Below are 5,602 nucleotides of genomic sequence, written 5' to 3' on the forward strand. Positions count from 1 at the left end.
GATAGCAGTAAGGACATGGGCATTAGAAATGTTAGTGTACAGGGAGATGGCATCAATAGTGATGAGCAGGGCACCATGTGGTAAAGGGACAGAAACTGTGGGGAGTCAGTCAAGGAAATGGTTGGTATCTTTTATGTAGGAGGATAGGTTCCAGGTAATAGGTTGAAGGTGTTGGTCTACGAGAACAGAGATTCTCTCAGTGGGGGTACAGTAACCGGCCACAATGGGGCATCATGCGTGGTTGGGTTTATGGACTTTAGGAAGCATGTAGAAGGTGGAAGTGTGGAGAGTAGCAGGGGAGAGTAGAGGGATGGCCCTAAGGATTTGAGTAGTGACTGGAGATCTAGCTGGATTACCGGAATGGGATAATTGTGGCATGGTTTGTAGGCAGATGTATCTGGCAGCTGACAGAGTCCTTCTGCCACGTAATCCTTGCAGTTCAAAACAACGGTGGTGGAGCCTTTGTCTGGAGGTAGAGTTATAATGTTGGGAACAGTTTTTAGTTGGTGGACTGTGGTTATTTCTGCAGATGTAAGGTTAGTTGGAATGTTGAGAGATTTGGGGAATGATGGTGAGGCAAGGTTTGAGGTTAAGAAATTCTGGAAAGTTAAGAGGGGTGGTTTGGAGGCAGTGGGGGTGGATCACGGTTGGATAGAGGAGTGAACTGCATTAGGAAAGGTTCAATATTGGTCTTTGGTTGAGTCTGTATGGTCAGGTTGGTGGCGAAAAAGTGCATATTTCAATACCTGTACAAAAACATATCTCCTGCACCTTATCTTTCTAGTCTCCCACCACCAACCAAACTCCCACAGTCTGATCACAGAGGAGCATTCCCCTCGTAACTCAGAACCATACATGACTGGAGCAACTGAATTACGTTTTAGGACAGGGTTTTGATTACCTCTTGTCGTGCCCTGACATGAGAAATGCCATACCCACTATCCTTCCCACAGCCTCCTACTGTTGTATTCGGCTGTCCACTAAACCTACACAATATACTCGTCCATCCTTACACAAACCCTGCCCCCAATCCCTTATCTCATGCCTCATACCCCTGTAACAGATCTAGTTGCATGACCTGTTCCATACATCATCCTCCTATCCACATCTACTCCTGTCTGGTCACTAACATCACCTATCCCATCAAAGGCAGGGCAACCTGTGAAACCAGTCATGTGATTGACAAGCTAAGCTGCAACCACTGTGCTGCATTCTATGTAGGCATGACAAACAACAAGCTGTCTGTCTGCATGAACGGCCACCGACAAACTGTGGACAAAAAACAAGTGGACCACCTTGTTGCTGAACGCGGTGCCAAACATGATATCCCTCATCTCAATGACTGCTTCACAGCCTGTGCCATATGGATCCTTCCCACCAACACCAGCTTTTCTGAATTTCACAGATGGGAACTTTCCCTGCAATACATCCTTCCTTCCCATAACACTCCTGGCCTCAACCTTCGTTAGTCACTGTCCTCACCTATCCAGCCCACTCCCTGTTCCCATTCCAGCACTACACAGCAGTCATTTCACCAGCACATCCAGTCTTTTAATTTCTTTTTATTTCTCTCCTTTGCGCTACTTTCCCCCTCCCCCCTCTGCACCTTCTCTCCTGCCCTTCGTCTAAACTGCAACACTGCACTGTCCGCCACTCCCACCATACTATCCCTCCTCCTCCCTGCGCCAGCCACCTCCTTACACCCACCCAATTGCCACTCCCATCATGTACTAGTGCTGCTGCTCGCAGTGTGGTTTCAGTTCTCTGATACTGCAGACGTGTGTGCAAGTAGTGTTTGTGTGAGTGTGTGTGTGGGTGTATGTGTGTCTACTGCTGACAAAGGCCTTAATGGCCAAAAGCTATAATTGGGTGAATCTTTTTCTTGTGCATATCACGACTCAGAATCTCTGCTATATGGTGAGTAGTAACTTTCCTTTTCTGGTATAGTTACATTCCATCCTGTATTTTCTATTGTTAGATTTTTGCCTGATGGCTTTTCTTTAATCCTAACGCTGTGCTGTTTTCCTTTGTAACTATTTTCTTTTGCATTGCTATACTGAATGTCCCTCCTTCTTTCTTTTCTTTACCCTTTTTTTTTTTGTTGTAGCCTTACAAACCACACTGCACACTCTACTTATGAGCCACACTGTATCAACAGTCTCAGCCACGCCCAACAGACAGCCTCAAGACCATGCCAATTGTTGGTGCAGCATCTTATGTCCCACATTACTCCCACTGATATAATTAAGCCTATACTTTCAAACTGATCATGCTTCCTGTGTCAGTTCCCATATTTTTGCGTGTTATCTCCTGCACTTTTCCGGTGCCACACGATCTTACATCTCTAACTACAAACCCCTCTCCACCCCAACACTTTCTCCGTTCTATCCCTGTTCGCACCCACTAAATCCACCTTATGCAATCACATCTGCTGTCCCCTTCTTTACACTTATCTGCCCTCAAACCTGCTACCCACATATATTTATTAATGATTCATTATTCTCTACTTTGACCCTTGTGACTTCTCGTCAATTTTTATGAGTTTTTGCCTCTCACTATCGTCGTCTTCCCCAGATTTCATCTCATTTTTTCCCCCTTGTGCATCCACTACGTCCTTTTTGTATTTTTCACATGTATTTGGGTGTATTTTTACGTAATTTTTCAGATGTAATTCTACTTTCTTACACAATTTTTCGTATTTTTTGCACCACCATGGGTTCTTGCTCCTTCTATCTGTGTCAATACAGAAAAGTTTTCTTATCCCTAGCCAGATCCCAGTCTGACATACTGTTGCTGCATTGTTGTGTGGCTCATGAAATCCCTCCTAATGAGCTCACCATCAAATTACCCATCTTTGGTTGCTACCCCTCCTTCCACAATAAACGCCACCTGTTCAAATTCTGCCAATCCTTAGCCCTCACCAACATAGTAATGTAAAACCATATCAACGAAGCCCAATCCTCCTTCCAGTACCTTCTCTCAATCCGCAAAATTCTCATGCTATGTAATCCCAAATTCTTAGAACGCATAACACGCATTGAAAACTTTGCCCTGTAGGAACTTTAGCAACATGCAAAATGCCACCTCAAAAAGCTCTCCATCCTGTTCACTTCCTATTCCCACCTTGGAGTACCACCATCCATCACTTCTACAACAAACTCCAAACCTCCCCCACGCCCCCTCATAGCTGATAAACCCTGTCTCACAGACCTACTACACTTACCCCACTTTCCAAAATTCCCTCCCACCACCAAACAGAACCCAGAACCTAAACAGACCCACAACAAAGTTATGAACCTTTCCTCCAGAAGCCTTAGTACCACAGAAATATCAGTCCTTTCCAAAGGCCTCACCTTTTGCCCCAACCCCAAATTCAACCATGCAGGACTAGTTAACGACCTTCTCTCCTTCTCCCGATCCCTACAGTGCAAACACTTTTTCGCCACCAACCCAACCAATCAACTCAACCAGAGACCAATACTGAACCTTGCCTAACTCATTTCACTCCTCAGTCCAACAATGATCCACCTCCACTGGCTCCAAATCACCCCCTCTTAACTATACAGAATTTCTTAACCTTGAACCTTGCCTCACCATCATTCCCCAAATCCCTCAACATGCAAACTAACCTCACATCAGCAGACAGAACTGATATCCACCATATAAAACTGTTCCTGATCTTATAATCCTACCTGCAGACAAAGGCTCCACCACCATTGTTTTGAACCGCAAGGATTACGTGGCAGAAGGACTCTGTCAGCTGTCAGATATATCTGCCTACAAACCATGCCACAATGATCCCATTCCAGTAATCCAGCTAGATCTCCAGTCACTACTCAAATCCTTAGGGCCATCCCAGAACCACACCACAGAGCCCATATCTCTACTGACCCCTACTACTCCCCACACTCCCACCTTCTACATGCTTCCAAAAGTCCGTAAACCCAACCACCCATGATGCCCCATTGTGGCCGGTTACTGTGCCTCCACTGAGAGAATCTCTGCTCTTGTAGACCAACACCTTCAACCTATTACACGGAACCTATCCTATTACATATAAGATACCAACCATTTCTTTGACTGACTCTCCACAGTTCCTGTCCCTTTACCACACAGTCAGTGCCCTGCTTGTCACTATTGATGCCACCTCCCTGTACATTAACATCCCTAATGCCCATGGCCTTACTGCTATCAAACACTACCTTTCCAGATGCCCTATGGATTCCAAACCAACAACCTCCATCCTAGTCTCCATGACCAACCCACAATAACTTCTACTTTGAAGGCATTACCTACAAACAAATCCGCAGTACAGCTATGGGAACCCACATCGTTCCATTCTATGCTAACCTATTCATGGACCATCTAGAGGAATCCTTCCTAAAAACCCAGATTACTAAACCCCTTACCTGGTTCAGATCCATTGATGACATCTTTGCTATCTGGATTGAAGGTGAGGACATCTTATTCACATTCCTCCAGAACCTCAACAACTTCTCCCCCTTTGCTTCACCTGGTCGTACTCAACCCAACAAGCCACCTTCCTAGATGTATACATCCATCTCAGAGATGGCTACATCAGTACCTCCATCCATATCGAACCTACTAACCACCAGCAATACCTCCACTTCGACAGCTGCCTCCCATTCTATACCAAGTCGTCCCTTCTGTACAGCCTAGCCACCCTTGGTTGTCACATCTGCAGTGACATGCAGACCCTCTCAAAATATATTGAGGGTCTCACTGAACCCTTCAATGACTTCAAGTCTTCATAAAAGACTGTTTATTAATTAATTGTACTGGGCATTGTTTAGTGTGGACAATAGGTCAAAGAAGGAAGGAAGGGGGATATTACACTTGTGGGTGTCATCTGTGATTAATTGACTAATAATGAAGTTTTGTCTGTCGGAGAAATTGTTTTATATAATTAATTTTTGAAGTTTATGTACGAATAAATTTTCGAGCACATGGAGCAAAACTGAAGGCTGCCCAACAAGGAATCTTTATACCAACAGTGATTATCTACTACCAGTAATGAAGGACCAAATGAAACTGAGGAGGACTTTACAACTACAACCAGGGGCATTGAAAAAGGATAAATAAGTACAAAATATTTGTGAAGTTAGTTTGTTAGTGGACTCATGTGCTTGTTAACGAAATGAATAGGAATGAAAGCAAAAGTGAGGTAGAAATGGAAGCTGTAGGATCCAGTCAACACATGTTTGAGCTGAGTGAAATCATGGACAAAAAAGAAACAGTAAACACTGATGTTTTGCAATTAATTTTGGGAATATTAGAGGAAATGAAGACAGATAACAATAGCAACTTTAGTGCAATTAATGATCCTTTAACTGAAATAAGAACAGATAATGATAGCAAATTTACTACACTACAAGGACAATCAAATGACCTGAAAACTGAAAACAATAGCAAAATGGACAGGATACAAGATCAGATAGGTCAACACCAGGACATAGCAGAAAATTTGACAAAAAAAGTAGAAAACAATAAGCAAACTGTTTTGCAACAAAAAATTTCAGCAGTTCAGGAAAGTTGTATTAACAAAAATCTGTGTGCAAACAAAGGTATTGTGTGGTCCAAC

Source organism: Schistocerca gregaria, chromosome 6 (assembly GCF_023897955.1).
Source record: "Schistocerca gregaria isolate iqSchGreg1 chromosome 6, iqSchGreg1.2, whole genome shotgun sequence".
NCBI classification, from domain to species: domain Eukaryota; kingdom Metazoa; phylum Arthropoda; class Insecta; order Orthoptera; family Acrididae; genus Schistocerca; species Schistocerca gregaria.